We start from the raw sequence: 19,959 nt of genomic DNA on the forward strand, positions 1-19,959 counted from the left end.
CAAGCTGCTCTATCATGTAGATACTACAGAGGATTGCCTTATGACAATATTAAGAGGTGGCTTTCACACTGCTTGGGCCCGAGAGTCTGTCACAGAAGTCAAACATTCAAAAGAACTTGAGGACATCACGACTAGAAGCGTATTTGAAGAGACATGTCACCCAAGGAGGAGGAGAATGATCATGTCAACGATGTTTTGAATACATTGGTGCCGAAACACTCCCGCACAATCTCTCGGCGATGGCAAAAGGTAACCTTCCTTCACATCCAAACACAAGCCTCCTCCACATGAAGGCACGCGGGGGGGGGGGGGGGGGGGGGATGGGGGGTCCCAGTCTAGTTAATGGCGGCAGAGATGCAGAAATAACTGATACGGTTTCCATGGCTGCCGGGGGTTAAAAGGCATGGAAGGCCACGGCGAAGAAGAAGAAGCTGTTCTGTAGGACCCAGTGATGCTGGAGAGAAGGCAGCTCTGACCTTTAATTGGCTAGTTAATTTTTCAGAAAGGTGACTTGCAGTACCTTGCCCCCAAGAGCAGACAGGATACAACCTTCGCTTCACTTTATGAGAAAGAAGCAAAGAACCAAAAAGCAAGCTGACGTTGGGGCTCTTCCAAGAGAGCCATTTGCAGAGCGTTTCCGGGGTCAGTGGCCATTCATCCCCACGGGCCATCCTGTCTGCCACAAGCACTGCCGTGCAAGCTGACGGCTGGTGCTGGGGAGGCTGACCGGAGAGTGCGTGACATGCGGGGACACCCCAGACTCTGATGCCACCTATCTCCTACCACTCCTGCCTCCTGTATCCACCTGTCCTTAGTCGTGTGACTTCGGGCAAGTTCCTTATCCTTTTTCGACCTTCATTTTTCTACTTGTAAAAAGCAGATAATAGCCCGGCTGGTGTTGCTCAGTAGTTGAGCAACCTATGAACCAGGAGGTCACAGTTTGATTCCAGGTCAGGGCATATGCCAGGGTTGTGGGCTCGATCCCAGGGGGAGGGGGGGGAGGGGGGGAGACGGGAGGCAGCCGATCAATGATTCTCTCTCATCATTGATGTTTCTCTCTCTCCCTCTCCTTTCCTCTCTGAAATCAATAATATATTTTATTTTTTTAAAAAGCAGATAACAGACCCACCTGCCTCAGAAGATTATTTTACGGATTAAAGGAGATAAGGTGAAGTAGATTTGTGGATTCATATCCCTTTATCTGGAGACCATGCCCTCATTACACCTGCAAGGTTTCCAGGGCCGTCATCCTGATGGTACCATGACCCCTGACCCTTTGCCACAGCAGATTGGTCCAAGACGCACATCCACAAAACAAGGCCAACTAGAGTCCTATCCAGGGAAGTTTAGGAACTGAAACAACCTAGAGAGAAGGACTAGTCTCATACTGAAACTGAGGCCCAATAAATTGAAGATATGAAGATTGCTCCATCTGCAGAGCAGAAACAGATTGTCAGCAATAAAGGAAAATAAGGAAGGAGGAGCCCAAAGATCAGCAGAGAGGAGAAGAAGGAACTTTCCCTGGACGCCCCCAATCTTAGGGCTCCAGCCTGGTCCCAGTCAATTCCCAGTGCTTGGACTCAATTAGAGACCCCAGAAATCTCTCTGATACATCTCCATTTTTGTCTAGCTCAGCAAAAGTCCTTTTCCAGCACAACCAAGGGAGCCCTTCTTAATATAGGGCATCATACAACAGGAGGTTCTCCCTCACGCATTTAACAAGCGTGTCTTGAGTGCCTGCTCGGTGCCAGGCCTGTCCCAGGTGCTGAGATACACACTCTCCATCCTCATGGCGCTTACAGCCCAGTGAGGAATACAGGCATTTCAAAAAAATCACCCAGCCCTGACCGGTTTGGCTCAGTGGGTAGAGCGTCGGCCTGCGGACTGAAGGGTCCCGGGTTCGATTCTGGTCAAGGGCACATGCCCAGGTTGCAGGCTCCATCCCAGTAGAGGGCATGCAGGAGGCAGCCAATCAATGATTCTCTCTCATCATTGATATTTCCATCTCTCTCTCCCTTTCCCTTCCTCTCTGAAATCAATAAAAACATATTTTAAAAAAACAATAATCACCCAAATAACTATATAACTTTCAGTCTCTTTCCCTTGCGTTATTAGAAAAAGGCTAAATTATGTCCTACTTAGACACTCGGAAAGTAGACACATCTTAATGGGGTTAAAGGTCACTTCCACAGTTAAACTTTAGTCATGTGGAAAAATGCACTAATCCCAACAGCCTAATCCCTCCTGCCAGCTGAGTGAGGCATAGCTGTGTATCCGTGGGCCTTAAGTTTCCCATCATCACCTTTATTGCTCTCTTTAAATCCTGGGGTTTCAATTTCCCTTCCCATCAGAATGATTCTGCTCATAACAGCCCCAGACCTTGCTCCCTGTTATTCTGTAGCCCCAGGCTGCTGCAGCCACATCGCGTAAGAGAGCCATCTCTCCCAAGTGGAGGGCAGCACCCACCCCAAGGAGCTGTGCTGTCACTGATTTATGACTCCCGGTCCTCTGCCTGTTGAGGAAAATCACTTTATCAAGATGAGAAGTCAGTGGTGGGGGTGGAGCAGGGCCTCCTGTTGGGCTCCACGCGCTCTGTTGCATATTCCGAAGGCTGTTATATTTACAAGTCGTCAGGACCGCACGTGAGTGATGTGGAGAGAAATGACCAAATATTGAACAGAGGTGTGATGTGCCTTACATTTATTCAGTTATGCTTTCCAGGATTTCACTGCAGGGCGGGGAGGGGAGCAGTGCCGCATGTAGACGGCAGGAGCAGAGGGGGTCTGCGGCAAACATTTCCCAGGGGGTGCTTTGCTGCCTCCTCGTTTCCCATTTAATGAGTCTGAATGCACTTGGGCTTCATGAGCATCATCTTCCTTGTCATCAATATCATGCTCATCACATTTCAGAACCAGAAGGCTCTTGAGCACCCTTTTAGTTGAACCCATTGTTGCACAGATGAGGAAATAGAGGCTCAGAAAGGAGGAATTTGCTCAAGGTCATACTGTAGAATTGGGGCTGGGGCTAAAAACCAGATCCTCTGACCTCAGATTCATTCTAATCAGGTCTTTGGTGCTGGCTGAGGTGCTGGGCAAAGCCAGTGACCTCAGCATAGTATGAAGCCACCTTAACACAAGGGTACCCCCAGTCTCAGACAGACATGTGAAAAAATACAAGGCAGAATTTTCTTACTATTTATTTTCCTCTCAGTAGTAATCTAATCATATTATAAAACCCTGGAAGTACGGAAAAGAAGAAATTAGCCCCACCATCCCAATGCAATCTATGTTAGCATTTTGTTCTTTCCCTTTCTATTTTTTCCCTTTCATTTATTTTACTCTGCAGGCAATTGCGATTCTAGTGTATTCCCACAATCTTGTATCCTGTGTTTTCATTTAACTTAATGGCACAAGCATTTTCCATGATATTGCTCTGTCTTCATAGCCATGATTTTAATGATTACTTAATTTTCTACCAAGTAGACATATCGCGGTTTGCTTACTCATTCCTGTATCATTGGACATTTAGGCCTCTGCAGTTTCCCATTAATATAAATAATGCTGCAATGAACATCTCACGCACAGAGCTTCCCCACCTACTTATGTTGTTTCTCTAGGAGAGCTTCCAACAGTGGGATAAGCAGGCCAATGATTCTGAACAGCTTTATGGCTCTTGATAAGTATTGCCAAATTGCCTGCTAAAAACTTCTTACCAATTTACATAAACAATTTTGAATAGGAACCCAAAAGGTTACCAAATAAAAAGTTAGCAAGGAATTAAATAAGAACCCTTCCCATATGCATCAGGTATGCATGCTGGTAAATGCATTCGGGGTTGACTGCTGGGAGATAGCCCTATCTTTCTCATAGGGTTGACATGAGAGGAAGACAGTAAAGGCCTCCAGGCTTCTTGGCTTTAATTCCTGGGGCTGCACAATAGAATCACCTGAAATACTTAGCAAACTGCTAATGTCTTGGGCTGGTCCCCCAGAGAATCTGGTTTAATTGGCCTGGGGCGTGGTTCAGCTCTGAGATTGTAGTTTTCTAGGTGATTCTAACGGGCCAGCAAGCTCTCCTGCATGGACCCAGGCAGGCAGAGAGGCTGAGGAGGTCAACAGAGGCTAAGTGATGTCCCCAGGCCAACTTCCTTCTCTGCTTCCTGTGCCCCAGGGATCCCTCAAGCCATGGGTGCCTGCATGTCTCCCACTGCTCCTCCCATCCTGAGGCCGGATGTGACTGGCTGCATCCAGCTCCCACGGCCCTGGCTTCAGAGGCCCAGGATTTCCTGTGAGGAGGAAATGCTGAGGAGCACAGTGCCAGGGACAACCTTGGAGACTCCAAATTGGCAGCCTGAGGGGCCTTAAAAAGATGGGAATCCCAAATGCCCAACTGTGAGGGACGTTCATAGTATGTTCATATCATGGATTGTTATGCAGCCATTAAAGAGATTGTGCTAAAATGAAAAGCTCTTCAAATACTGAATGAAAGACGTGCAGAAGAGAGGTAATGTGGAGGTAAAACAACCCATTGCATGGAGATTTACCTGCATGTGCCCAAAAGGTGTCTGAAAAGATACATAAGAAATGAGTAGGCCCTGGCCAGCTGACTCAGGGTTGGAATATTGTCCTATACACCAAACTCTGTGGTTTGATTCCCCGTCAGGACACATACCTAGATTGCAGGTTTGATCCCTGGTGGGGGCAAGCATGGGAGGCAACCAATCGATGTTTCTCACATCGATGTTTCCCTCTCTCTCTCCCTCTCTCTTCCTCTTTCTTTCTAATCAATAAAACAGTATTAAAAAGAAAGAAAGAAAGAAAGAAAGAAAGAAAGAAAGAAAGAAAGAAAGAAAGAAAGAAAGAAAGAAATGAATAGGAGTGTGGCCTGAAGAATGTTGAAGACGTAGGAGTGGGGAGAATGAAGGGAAGTTGAACTGTTCACCTCAGGCCCTTCTCTATGACTTGTATTGTGTGTTTCAAGCATTTATTATTTTCCATTTTATTTTTAAAAGAATATTATAAGGTCTGCCAAAAGCAGAGGGGCAGGGAAAAGAGACAACAATAGTAAGAATAATAATCTTGTACATTTCTTAAAGAACATTTCAGCTTCTAAAAGCGATTCCGCTATTTCTTTTGAGGTGAGTTGGGTCAGTATTTTTCCCATTTTCTAGACAAAGAAACTGAAGCTCAAAGAAATAAAGAAATAGCAAGGGCGACATTAGGACTAGTGAGAAGCTGAGTCCAAGACTCTGATTTCCAGCCTCTGACCCCTTTTCTATAATTTCATACTTCAGAAATAAATCCCAAATCCCGAAGGAACAGGATTCTGATGTCCCAGAAACACTGGTTTCCATTTGCCATGGCTTTTCCTGCCCTTCCCCATTCCCCCACCCCCATGGCCAGCAGGTTTCATCCCTGGTGGGACACGTATGAGAGACAACCAATCTGTTTCTCTCTCACATTAATGTTTTTCCCTCTCCCTCCCTCTCCCTTCCTTTCTCTCTAATAATCAATAAAAACATATTTTCATGTCAAATAGATATATAACAGTTTGCTTACACCACCACCCCCCCTCCCACACACACACACACACACACACACACACACTGGAACCCTGGGTAGGCAGAGAAGGGTGTCCAGGACCTGGGTCTCAGAGCAGAGGGGTGGTGGTGAAGAGCTGGGTAGCTCACCCTCTGGGAAGTCGGTGGCAGAGATGAGGCCTAAGAGGCAAGCAGGGCCCTCCTTGAAGTTCTATGATTATGGCTCCTCTGCCTACCAGGGTGTGAGTTGAACAGAGGAGAGAAGGTGAACTGGATGGAAGTGTGTGTGAAAAGAGGAGGAAATACAATCATTGGTAACTAAACATGCAACATGTAGCATGAAGCTTTCCAGTAGCACTTCAGGTAGCCCAACCCCATCAAATTCTAGTAGTAAAGGGTTAACCACCAATCACTGCCTGAGTCTGGGCCTGAATTCCCCAGGCCTGGGGCAGAGCCATTCAAAGCAGGAAAGAGAGAGAAGAAAATAGCTCAAACTCCCCCAGAGTCCCATAAAACACCACACCTGCAGAGAGAATCTTCTAAAGGTCATTTGTGTACCTGGCTTCCACACTGCATCCTCTTCACCTCTCCCCCAACATCTGCAGTGCTCGGGAACATGGGACAGATGCATCTTCTCCACCTCTGTGTCCTCTGCAGCACCTTGCCTGCTGGCGGCATAAAACTCCTCTGTAAACATACCCAAGTAAGTGAAGCACACACCATCAGAGATGGTGATGGCAGACATCTGTTCATTTCCCTAATTTATTTATGAATTTTATACACATTATAAATTACATATTATATAATATAAAATTATATATTTTATAATTATATCTATACAGTATATATAAAAACCTAAGCGACCATTCAACTGGTAGTTATGGTGAGCACTGACCACCAGGGGGCAGATGCTCAATGCACAGGCATGGATATATGGAACAGACTGATGAATCTCAGAGGGGAGGGGAAGTGGGGAGGGCAGACAGAGATTAACCAAAGATCTTATATGCATACTAGAGGCCTGGTGCACGGATTCATGCACGGTGGGGTCCCTCAGCCTGGCCTGCAGGGATTGGGCCGAAACCTGCAGTCCGACATCCCCCATGGGGTCCTGGATTGCAAGAGGGTACAGGCTGGGCCGAGGGACCCCACTGGTGCATGAATCTGTGCACCAGGCCTCTAGTAAATATATAAATACTAGAGGCCCGGTGCATGACATTCGTGCACTGGGGTTGTGGAGGTCCCTCAGCCCAACCTGCACCCTCTCCAATCTGGGAGCTCTCAGGGGAGCCTTCTCCAGTCCGGGAGTTTCTGTCTGTCTTTGTAATCATATGAGCAAATTGTCTGAGACCCCAACTCAGTATGATTTGTTGCTCACAGAATAATAGAGGCATTTTTGTTTTCTTTGCTTCATTGGTGGAGATTTCCTGTAAGTTTTAGGAAATCTTCCCTTTAATTTTTCCTAGACACTCTGATTTTACTTACGTCTTTCACCTTTGCTTTCCCTCCATCCCCCACCGCAACAGTAACCTGCTCCAGGCTCACTTTGCTCTAGTGCAGGGGTGGGCAAACTTTTTGACTTGAAGGCCACAATGGGTTCTTAAACTGGACCGGAGGGCCGGAACAAAAGCATGGATGGAGTGTTTGTGTGAACTAATATAAATTCAAAGTAAACATCATTACATAAAAGGGTACGGTCTTCTTTTTCAATAGTTTTATTCATTTCAAACGGGCCGGATCCGGCCCATGGGCCGTAGTTTGCCCACGGCTGTCCTAGACACTAGACTAAGAGATCCGTCTGTGACCAGAACTATGACTCCCAGCATTCCTGGTGCTCCTCGTGCTCACCAAGGGAGCCACGTTCCCCCAAGCCTCCGGATCTCCTGCTCTGCTCTTCACCTGGCAACTTGGGGGGAGTGACCGAGGGAGCCATGTCCCCCCCCAAGCCACCAGCTCTCCCGCTCTGCTCTTTGCCTCGCGCCTGTGCATGCAAATTAACCCACCATCCTTGTCGGGTTAATTTGCATACTCACTTCTGTTTGGCTGGTGAGCATAGCAGAGGGACGGTCAATTTTTATGTTTCTCTTTTATTATATAGGACCATATAAATATATACAAATTTCTACAAATTGTTAATTTATTTATAATGAATTTATTCTTAAACTTGTGAAAAAGAAGCTAACCTTTATTGACTCCATTTTACAGATGGAGACCCTGAGTCCTCCAGCGCTAAGGGAAGTTAACTTGCCTGAGGCCACGTTGAGTGCAAGAGGGAGCCTGCCCAGCTGGGCAGGGTGGCTTGGGCTCTCCAAAGACAGTGTGTTGTTATGAGAGAAAGTGTGGAGCCATAGTTAGGCAGTGGGAGATTTTCCACAAAAGGATGGACGAGGTAGTCAGACTGGTGACTTCAGGGGTGGGCCTGATAGGGGAGGATTTGGGGTCGTTATGTAAAGATTCAATCTGTGAGATGCATTCATCCAATGGAAAAATCTATCAAGCCATACTTATGATTTGTGCACTTTCTTGTATGTAGGTTATGCTTCAATAAAAATTAAATTAAAATGAACAAGCTAGCAAACAGTTCCCGGGCTCCTGGTGCTGTCTTCTATAGCAGGATGATGGCTTATTCTTTTCTTTCCCCATGGAGTGGGAGATGGTAGGTGTTGGCTGCCCTGGACTCTCTCCCTGCTCCACAGCCTCCTCCACGCTGCCGCTGAGCTGTCATCCTGAAATAAAGGCACAGCCAGGCCCTCCCCTGCCTACACTTCCTCACTGGCTTCTTGTTGCCTCTAGAATAAACTCCAGATTCCTTGGCAAATCCGGCCACATTCCAATCTAACCTTTCATAGAGGATGTAGCGTACGACCCTGGGCTCTACCATCTGTTGGCTACATGACCTTGGCCAAGTCAGTGAACCTCACCTGTAAAGTAGGAGTGATGGTGATGTTCCAAGATCGCGGTGAAGAGAGCAGAGTTTATGCACGTGGAAGGCATAAAGCAGTGTTAGGCACCCAGTTAGCATTCAATGAATGTTTGCTATCACTTCTCATTTTTCACTTGACTACCCGGACACAATAGCTTATCTCCTCATCATTCCCTGACCCTCGTCTTCCCCTCTCACCCCTATGACTTCTTTACTCATCCAAATTCTTTTCTTCTCCCTAAGGGTAACTCTACTGTCACTCTTCCAGAGAGGCTTTTACTGGTCCCTGTTCCCCCTCCTCCCAGCATGGAGCTTCTCAGTGCCCCCTAGCACTCTCTCAGTGCTCTATGTGTGTGCTTCCACTAGAGCACTTATTCTATGGCACCTGCTCTGCCGTTAGTGCTTTTGCGCAGGACATTCTCCCTTGCCGTAGTATAAACATCTTCTTATTCATCTCCAGGAACCTCCCGGTGAGTGGCTGACATACTGCGCACTGGAGTAGACAATGCCTGACATGTTTGTCCAGCAGGTGACCCACATCCCAGCCCTTTCTCAGAGTAGCCCACTGTCCCCAGCAATTATGTGATGCAGCATGACTCCCTGAGCCTGCTACCCCCTCCAGCTACTGTTGATAGGACTGGGAGTGAGCAATTGACCCAAACTGGGCTGAGCAGAATATTCAGTGAATTAGAAAGGGAGGGGACATTTGCTGTTAGTCTGGCCAGCACTGCCCCATTCCCTCTGTTATGGGTTGAATTGTGCCCGCTCCCCAACCAAACAATGTGACCTTATTTGGAAATAGAATCTATGCAAATGACCAAGTTAAGATGAGGTCATTAGGGTAGACCCTAATCCAATACAACTGGTGTCTTTGTAGAAAGAGGAAACCAGGGACAGACATGTACAAAGGAACGCTAGTGTGAAGAAACTGGGAAAATCTAAATCTATAAGCCAAGTCATATGTAAGGCTACCAAAAGCTAGGAGGGAGGCCTGGAACAGATTCTTCCCCATGGCCCTCCAAAGGAACTACCTTGCCCTCATCTTGACTTTAGACTTCTACATTCTGGAACTGAGAAAAGACTTTCTGTTCTAAGCTACACAGTTTGTGGTATATTGTTACAGCATCCCTAGGAAACTAATACACACTCCTTTTGGTGAGCCTCTCCTCCCCTCTCAAGCATATGGTTCAAGAAGAGTGTACTCCACTCCTCTCCTCCCTCCAGGGACCAGCTGTAGCTGTCACCACCATCATTACCATCACTACCATCACCACCACCACCACCATCATCATCATTACTGAAACTTACAGAGCCTTACTTGGTGGAAGGCACTATTCTAAGCACTCCAAATTTAATTTTAATAATAATGTATGAGATGGGTCCTATTGTTACCTGGATTTTATAGACAAGGAAACTGAGACACAGAAAAGTTAAATGCCAAGTGTAACACAGCTGATAAGTAACAGCACCAGAATTTAAACCCAGGCAATCTGACACCAGTCTACGTTCTATTCTCTACCCTTGTCAAGTTCCCCTCTCACCTACCCAAGGATGGAGACATGGCCCAAGCTAGATCAATTGGAGTCTACTGTAAAGGTTTTTCTTAAATTGGAGTTGTGGAGTAGAGCTAACCTTCTCTGGGGGTAAAATTTATCAGGTGTCACCAGTGTTCTCTAACATGTGACAGGAGCAGGACTCCTTGTGCTTTTGTCCAAGCCTGTTATGTTGGGTGTCCATCCTCTGCAAGCAGAAGATTCCTGACTAGCTCGCCTTCACATTGGAAGCCGGGACTGAAAGGCTCCATTGCCATTGTGTGTGGTCTCCTGAGTGGTGGGGATAAAAACAAACCTTGGCTTCTATGATGCAGCAATCTTCTGCAAGGGTCCGGGTGCAGAGAGAGAGCTGGAGTCTGCAGGGGAGATGGAGAATCGGATGCTGGGAGAGGCAGAGAGGGCATGGAGAGAGAAGGCCATGGACTCCTAACCTCTCCCCTTCTGAGGCTTGGCTGCATTCCTGCCCTTGGCTGTGTGAGATCTCCCCGTATCCATGTAACCAACCCCCATTTTCAGTTTAAAGTGGCACACGGGGGTTTCAGTAGGTTGCGTGCAAAGAATCATAAATAATACACACACAGTAGGAACTCAGTGCTGTTGAATATAATGGAAGGTTTTTAAGCCAAGCAGTAAATAGAATGGGGACTATTCCTTAGGCATGTTGCCTGGAGCCTGTGTGTAGCAGAGATTAGTGGGAGAGTGTGGATAATAATAGAGAGGTACCCACGGAGGCCAGTATGAGGGGTGAGCAGGACCCGAGTGACCAGAGAGATGTGGGGGATACGGACGGAAGAGACACGGTGGGACTGAGAAACTGAGGAGGTATGGGCGAGAAGGAGAAGAGGCTGGCAAAGAGAACTGGAAATTTGAGCCTGAGTTCCAGAGGAAGGATGAGAGCATGAATAGAAGGAGGGAAGGCAGGGGAGAAGATGAGCCAGCTCTCACACCCCGATGCTGAGCTGAGGTATCAGGGAGAGAGCTAATTAGAGTGACTGAATGGAAAGGTGTGTGTCCTGGCATTCAGGAGAGGAGACGGCTGTAGAAGCAGAGACTGGGGGATTACCCTCAGCTGAGAGCTGGAGATGGCATAGAAACCAAGGCAGTTTTGTTTTTGTTTTTTTTTTTACAAATTGATGTTGAGAAAGAGAGAGAAAGAAACATCCATGTGAGAGCAGAACATTGATCAGCTGCCTCCTGCATGCCCCCCTATCAGGGATCAAGCCTGTAACACTGCTGGGAATCGAACCATCAACCCTTCAGTGCGCAGGACGATGCCCAACCAACTGAGCCGCACCGGCCAGGGCCAAGGCCAAGGCAGTTGAAAGAGAACATTCAGGAAGAAAAGGCAGGAGGCACCTTACTCAGGAAGTGAGGGAATGAAAAGCAGAGAGAGAGAGAGAGCAGCTGAGAGGAAAGGCAGGCCCAACCTGTGCAACGTTGAAGAAATCGAGGAAGGAGACAGTTTTCAGACGTGGATCGAGGTGAATGGTTTCCAAACAGCAGACAGGCCACAGGCGGCTGGTTCTCAGGAGTGTGAGACTAGGCAATTTAACTCCCAGAGGAAGAGACCAGGGGAAACCACCAGGGACCAGTGAGTGGGTGAGGAGGGTAGAAGACAGAAGGCACAGCTTTGGGGAGAGGAGGGCTGCGAGTAATTGAATGCCACAGCAGTCTGCAGCTGCTTTTGCCTTCTCGGGGAGCGGTGAGGGTGATATTACAACTAGGAAACTCTCTGCACAGCCTGTCTGAGTGAGAAACGTGAAGCCTTCAGGACAGAACCTGGATGTGCTGGCGAGGTCATGAGAAATCTGCACCTGAACTGTGCTGCCTGAGAAAGGGGCCGAGGGTAGGAGGATGGGACTGTGGGCTGCGGGTAGAAGGAGAAGATGTAAAGACGGGGTACCAGCGGGGAGTGAAGCCCCAGCTCTTGAAGAAAGAACTGTCAAAGAATTTTTGGACATATTATTTTTTGTTAATCCTTACCCAAGGATATTTTTCCCATTGATTTTTAGAGAGAGTGGAAGGGAGGGGGAGAGATACAGAGAGAGAAACATCGATGTGAGAGAGACACATAGATCGGTACCTCCTGCACATGCCCTGACTGGGGCCGGGGATCGAGCCTGCAACTGAGGTAAATGCCCTTGACAGAACCTGTGACCCTTGAATTCCTGGGCTGGCACTCTATTCACTGAGCCAAACTTGCTAGGGCAGAATTTGTGCACATATTTTTTAATGAAAACCACTGCAAGAAAATTGGAGAACTAGATTTGAAAAATAGGCTGGAAGCTGGATATCCAGTATCCCAGCCAAGGTCGTCCCAGGGAACAGAAGCACAGGGGTGGACACTGCAGACCTTGCTGCCCAGGCAGGAGTTGCTCCTCTGGTAAACAGTTACTACTTTTTTTGTATCACTTGCTCCAAAGTCAAGAATCACTGGCCTAAGTAGCTGGTTGACTGACTTGGATCATGGTGCCCAGACCCTACCTGTTAAAAGTTTTTTGGGCTTTTGTAATATGAAACAGGATCTAGACTCCCATTGAGATAGTTGTAGGTCTCCCAAACTCACACAACACACAAGAGCAAGGCCCACACAGGATTCCTGTCTGGTTCTCTGAGGAAAGTTCTGACACTAACTCCTGGAGTTAGCGTAGACCCGATAAGTTAAGGGCTCAGTCCCAGAAGTCTGCCCCCACTTCAAATGCCAGCCACAAATGGAGTCTCCAGGCGGCTCACACATCTGTTCAGCTGACTACAAGTTTGGGGGTTCCCACAATCCTCCACACACTTGACAATTCGCTGGAGTGATTCACAGAACACAGGAAAGCACTTTACTTCTGCTTACTGGCTTATTAGAAAGGATACCACTCAGAAACAGCTAAATTGGCTGGGTATCTGGGGTCGGGGCATGCAGAGGTGCCAAGCCCTCTATAGGTGCACCACCTTCCCAGAACACCGCTGTGTTCACATACCCAGGAGCTCTCCGAATCTTATTATTCAAGAGTTTTTATCTTTTAATCTCCAGCTCTCTACCCCTCCCCAGAGTTGGAGGGGCCTATAAATTCCACCCTCTAATCAAGGGCTTGATCTTTCTGGTGACAGGTCCCACCAAGAAGCTATTGAGGGGCCCCACCCTGAGTCACTCATTACTGCAAACCAGCGGTTCTCAACCTGTGGGTCGTGACCCCTTTGGGGGTCAAACGACCCTTTCACAGGGGGGTCGCCTAAGACCATCAGAAAACACATATTGAATATATAATTACATATTGTTTTTGTGATTAATCACTATGCTTTAATTATGTTCAATTTGTAACAATGAAAATATATCCTGCATATCAGATATTTACATTACGATTCATAACAGTAGCAAAATTACAGTTATGAAGTAGCAACGAAAATAATTTTATGGTTGGGGGTCACCACCACATGAGGAACTGTATTAAAGGGTCACGGCATTGGGAAGGTTGAGAACCACTACTGTAAACTGAGTCAGAAGACACTCCTGTCATCACTCAGGAAATTCTAAGGGGCTCAGGAGCTCTGGGCCTGGATCCAGGGACAGAGACCACATATACTATTGTTATTATAGGACAGCTCCAGAGAGAGGTGGTGACTCAGCACTGTGATGGGGTGGAGGTGGGGCCGGAGGAGAAGCCATAGCCAGTGAGGAGGTCGTTGGGATGAAATGCCATGCTTTTATTATTTAACCCATGTCATTTGCCATTTGTGTGTTGTCAGGTAGTTGCGTGATGATGTAACTTCCTCCTGTAATCAGTCAATTCTTCAATCAAACTCTGCTGTATTCTTGTGCTTGTGCTTGCCTTAGAGCAGCGGTTCTCAACTTGTGGGTCGCGACCCCTTTGAGGGTCGAATGACCCTTTCACAGGGATTGCCTAAGACCATCAGAAAACACATATATAATTACAGATTGTTTTTGTGATTAATCACTATGCTTTAATTATGTTCAATTTGTAACAATGAAATTGGGGGTCACCACAACATGAGGAACTGTATTAAAGGGTCGCGGCATTAGGAAGGTTGAGAACCACTGCCTTAGAGACTCAAAGGAAAAGGGGGCCATATCACAAGGTGGAGAGAAACCAAAGTACCAGTCAGAGTCAAATGCTTCCGTGGAAACCAGATATTGGGGCTCTCATCCCTGAGACTTCCCGAAAGCCCATCCCTGACTGTCCCCAAGATCCTCCAGAGGTATCTGGTGGGGGGTGGTACTGGCTTTCCCTTCATATTCGGGGTGAGGTTTTGAGACATTTATTTATTTATCTTTTTGTTCTGGGAAATTTTCTTGGATTATTGTGTGTTTTTTTATTGGATTTATTGGGGTGACATTGATTCACAACACCATACAGGTTTCAAGTGTACAACTCAACAAAACATCATCTGCACATTGCATCAGCGCCCACCGCCCAAAGCAAAGTCTCTTTCCATCCCCATTTACACCCCCCCCCCCCCGCCCACTTTGCCCACCTCCACCTACCTCCAGAAGGGCAATCTCACAGGTATCATAGAAGATATGAAGACATTTTGACGCTGGGCTTTAAATATAAACTCAAAATGTGTAGTAATGTGAATGTTATAGTTAAGGAAGAAAATGGTATCATCTGAGGTCAACTCTGGATTTAGTTTTAGTCAAGCCAAAAAAAAATTTTTTAATGAGCTAAATAAAGCCTGGGCCCTGTAGGTGAAGCCAGTTAGAAAGCTAAATTCTGAGGGGAAAAAAGAGAAAGTGAAAAAAACATGTGGAGATGTCAGGGAGATAATTCTCTAGAAGATCCTCTGACCAGGACACAGAAGTCAGAATGCATGACTTCGGGGTGCTGTGGTCTCACCCATGGTCCAGGCTTTCTAAAGAGGCCTAAAAGCACAGGCTAGAGGGGCCTGGCTGGGGGTGGTGGTGGAGGGTGGAGCTGGGTGGGGGGGAGGGAGTAAGTTGGGGAAGACGATTTGTTCTAACTGAAGGCTAAGGGCTTGGCCTAGCCAGTTTAAGCAGCCTGCTAGCTCAGTGGTTCTCAACCTTGGCTGCACATTAGAATCACCTGGGAATCTTTTTAAAATCCTGATTTCTGGGCCTCATCCCCCGGAAATTCTGTTTCTTTGTTACTAATGTTGTGGCCCCACCCCATAACAATCCCAGAAATCAGGTTTTTAAAAAGATTCCCAGGTGATTCTAATGTGCAGCCAAGGTTGAGAACCACTGTGCTAGCTGGAGCCAGGACATGCAGGTGGGAAGGAGGGGGAGATAGTCAGAAGAGATGAAGATCAATGCCAGAGAGGAGAGGCAGAAAGTGCTCCTACTAACTTGAGAACTGGGCTTTTTAATGTGATGTTTTCTTAATGAAACGTCGGAGGAAGTCCTGCAAATGAGTCTATGATGAAGCTGAATCAATGTCCAATAATGAGTAGCTAATTATTATTCAATAAGCAACCACACTCTTTCCCAGCCTACCATAGAAACAGGGGCTGGCAGGGACTCCCTGGAGCTCTCCCTTCTATACCCCTGTTTTTGGGGGAACATACTCTAACCCAGGTCTGCGAGGATTCTTTCATTGTCTTAACATTACTTGAACAGCCTATTCTGTTGTTTGTCCATATTCGTGTTGGGAAGGTTTTCTTTTGTCAAACCCTCTTGCTGAAGTTCATTTCAAACATTCAATGAGCTCCCACTATGTGCCAGGCACTGGCCTGATCACTGGAGGATACAACAAAAAGCAAGGAAACACATCTACGGGGTGTGTGTGTGTGTGTGTGTGTGTGTGTGTGTGTGACAGGGGGGTGTTGAGAGAGAGGGGTTAGGATGGTTGAGAAATTGGACACTATAGAGAATTGTAATAAACAAAAGTATGTTTACAGTTGTGAGTTGTCCAAGTACAGAGCTTATTCTTGTATTATTATTTACTAGAGGCCCAGTGCACAAAAATTTGTGAACTTGGGGGGTCCCTCAGCCCGGCCTGTGCCCTCTTGCAGTCTGGGACCCCTCAGGGATGACCACCTGCTGGCTTAGGCCCGTTCCCCAGGGGGTTGGGCCTAAGCTGGCAGTCAGACATCCCTCTGGCATTCCGGGAGCCCTCAGGGGATGCCCACTTGCCAGCAGGGAGCAGGCCTAAGCTGCAGTCGGACATCCTTAGTGCTGCTGAGGAGGCGGAGAGGCTCCCACCACCACCGCTGTACTGGCAGCCATCAGCCTGGCTTGTGGCTGAGCAGAGCTCCCCCTATGGGTCTCCCAGGGGGCAGCTCCTGCATTGAGCATCTACCCCCTGGTGGTCAGTGTGTGTCATAGTGACCAGTCATTCCCAGTCGTTCTGCTGTTAGGGTCAATTGCATATTACCCTTTTATTATATAGGATAGAGGCCTGGTGCATGGGTGGGGGCTGGCTGGTTTGCCCTGAAGGGTGTCCCGGATCAGGGTTGGGGTCCCACTGGGATGCCTGGCCAGCCTGAGTGAGGGACTGATAGCTGTTTGCAGGCTGGCCATAGCCCCTTCAGTGTGGGGGTCCCCACTGAGGTGCCTGGCCAGCCTGGGTAAGGGGCTGAGGGCCGTTTTCAGGCTGGCCACACCCCCTTCAGGGTGGGTGTCCTGCTGGGGTGCCTGGCCAGTCTGGGTGAAGGGCTGATGGCTGTTTGCAGGCTGGCCACGGCCTCCAGCCACCCAAGCTCCCAGGCTGGGTGGAAGCAGGTATCTGGGATTTATTTATCTTCTATAATTGAAACTTTGTTGCCTTCAGTGGAGGAAACAGCCGGCCAGGGCAGGTGGGAAGCTTGGTTTCCTCCATCGCCCAGGCAACCAAGCCTCCTGCTTGCTCCAGCTCCATGGCTGCCATCTTGGTTGGGTTAATTTGCATATAGTCACTCTGATTGGCTGGTGGGCATGGCTTGGGGCATAGCAGGGGCATGGTCAACTTGCATGTTTCTCTTTTATTAGATTAGATCAACCAGTGTATTATTTTCCATACAAACAACTGTAAATCTACTTTTGCCCCAACCTGTACTATGAACAGGGCTATCAAAGAAGAGGAAAATATTCATTCAGTACAATCATTAGCTGGATATTTTGGGTATATATTCTCACTTAATCCTCAATATAACCTTGTGAAGAAAGCAATGTTATTATCCCCATTTTACAGAATGGGGATCTGAGGTCATGTGACTCCTCTAAAGTCACTCAGCTGGTAAGTGGCAGAGACAGGACTCAAGTTCATGACTTTCTAAGGTCACAGTTCTTTTTTTTAAAATTATTATTGTGGTAAGATATATATATATATGTGTGTATATATATATATATATATATATATATATATATATGGCCTAAAATTTACCATTTAACCACCTTTTTTAAAGAAAACTGAAGTCTTGTTCTTTATTTATTTTGAAATTTTCACAATTCCTTTTTTATAGTTTTAATTAAAAAAAAAACATGGCAAAATATACATAACATAAAATTTGCTGTCTTTACCATTTTCATCATCCTGCTGAAGTTCCGTGCCCATTAAAAAATACTTCTCATTCTCCTCTACCCCCACCTTATCACCCGCCCCACCCCCGCCCCCCAGCCTCTGGAAACCACTGCTCTACTTTCTGTGTCTATGAATTTGTCACAGTTCATGCTCTTAAGAACCACATTACACCTGGGAAATTGTGGGGGCACAGAGAAGGGACACGTAAGCCCAGACTCTTGGGGGTGTTGCTGAGTGTCAGAAGAGGCTTTTGGAGGAGGTGTGCCCCTGCTGTATGGGTGTCAGCCCGGCAGGGGAGTGTGGGTGGAGTGGGTGCAGCTGCAGGTGCAGACTTGCTGAGCAGAGGCACAGGCCTGTGGGCCACGCACAGTGTTCTAGGCACTGTGAGTGGCCATGCTCAGTCTCTCTTGGGTTGGGTCAGGGATCACCGAGTGGTTTTCCAACTATCTCTTCTTTGGAATTCACTCCTCCTTTCACTTCCCCTGTTCAGAGCTGACTTTCTTTCCTCTTCTTTTAAAATTGTAAATTTCTTACTATAGCAAGCATGTCAAACTCACAGCCGGGATTTGACATGCTTGCACAGCAAAATCCACGAATGTGTGTGATGAATTTTCACAAGTGAGCATACCCAGGTGCCCTGGACACCGATGGAGTCATAGAACCCCAGCACCTCCAGAGACCCCTTTCACTCAAGGTAGCCACTGCCCGACTTCTAACAAAATAGATAACTTTTGCCATTTTGTACCTTGGGATCATACAGACTACACTCCTGGCTCCTCTTTTGTTTGGCCAATTCTCATCCACCTCTGAATGTCAGAGAATGATCATGGTGCCAGTCCTCATCCCAGCCCAGATGACGGAGAGAAGCTGGCTACAGAAATATTAGGTGGGGGCACAATTCATAGTAAACCACAGAGCAAGAAGTTTCTCTGGCCTGGCCCTGCAGGCTGCTGCTGGGAAATGGATGGTGCCCATTGAGGGCTGTAATGTGGAGGGACAGCACTTGCCCTGTGCTGTTCCCCTCATATTTCAAGGAGAGTGACGCTTAGAATTGTTAAACATTCCCAGGAGGGCCATAAATCCTATTTTAGCTACTTTCAATTGCAGAACGAAATGGCCTGTTTTCTTGGCAATTTTTATTTCCCTCGCAGTCCCTTTTCCTCTAGTTCTCTGGCTCACAGGCGCATGGCTTCCTTCCTTCCTTCCGCTTCCCGGCGCTTTCCCCTTTTGGCTGTTACATTTCTGCAGAGTTCAGCCCTCCTCCGGATTTAGCCAGTGTTGGACTGAGAAGAGACAAGAGTTACAAAGGATCCCGTAGATTAGTTGATTCACCCTACCCCTCAGTTTTGGGACTTTTAAAACATTGAGATATGATGTACATACAGTAAAGTATATAAATCTTAGCACATAGCTCAAATAATTCAGCTCAATAGTTGTGTTAATTTCGACATATATAGAATGTTATGTAATCATCATTGAATCAAGATATAGAATATTTCTACATTGAACACCCAGAAAGTTTATTCATACTTTTCCCCTTTTAATCTCTCTTCCTCCCTTTACCTCTGCCACCATGACAACCCCTGTTTCTCATCTGTCACCATTGATCATGCTTGCCTGATCTTGAATTTAAGATAAATGGAATAATACATCATACATACTTTTTTGTGTTTGACTACTTTGGCTCAACATCATGGTTTTGAGATTCATCCATATTGTGTGTATCTGTAGTGGATTTTTTTTGTTGTTGCAGAAAATGCTATTTATCTATCTTTCTTTTTGAGAACATTTGGATTGTTTCCAGTTTTGGCTGCTGATTTAGTTTGTTAGGGCTGCCATAATAAAATACCACAGATGGGGGGACTTCAACAACAGAAATTTATTTTTCTCATGATTCTAGAAGCTAGAAGTCCAAGATCAAGATGTCGGCAGGGTTGGTTTCTTCTGAAGACCTCTCTCCTTGGCTTGTATCTTCTCTCTGTCACATTAGATTAGGGTTCACCCCAATTACCTCATTTAACCTTCTTTAAAAGCCTCATCTCCAACTACAGCCACATTCTGAGGGACTAGGGCTTCACCATAAGAGCTTTGGAGGAGACACATTCAGTCCATAACAGCTACTATGAATAAAGCTGCTATAAACATGTGTGTATATATTTTGCACAGGTACCATTGTCCAAAGTGGTTGAACCAATATACACTCTCATCAGCAATGTAGGGAAGTACAGTTGCTCTACAGCCTCACTGGCCATTTCATTTTACAGATGAGAAACAGAGACCCAGAATGAGAAGCACAGAGGAGCTGAAAGTCCCACTTTCCCATATGCAGATCATGAGCTGGAGGTTACAGGGCAGAGCATGCAAAGGAAGCCCGTCCCAAACCTGCTTCGGGAATTGCTGAAACTCCTCAACACATCGCCTCATCCAATCTTTCAATTGTTCATCAAAAAGAACACAGAGAACCACCGAGGTTCAGGTC

The sequence above is a fragment of the Myotis myotis genome, unplaced genomic scaffold (genome assembly GCF_014108235.1).
Source record: "Myotis myotis isolate mMyoMyo1 unplaced genomic scaffold, mMyoMyo1.p scaffold_m19_p_2, whole genome shotgun sequence".
Lineage (NCBI taxonomy): Eukaryota > Metazoa > Chordata > Mammalia > Chiroptera > Vespertilionidae > Myotis > Myotis myotis.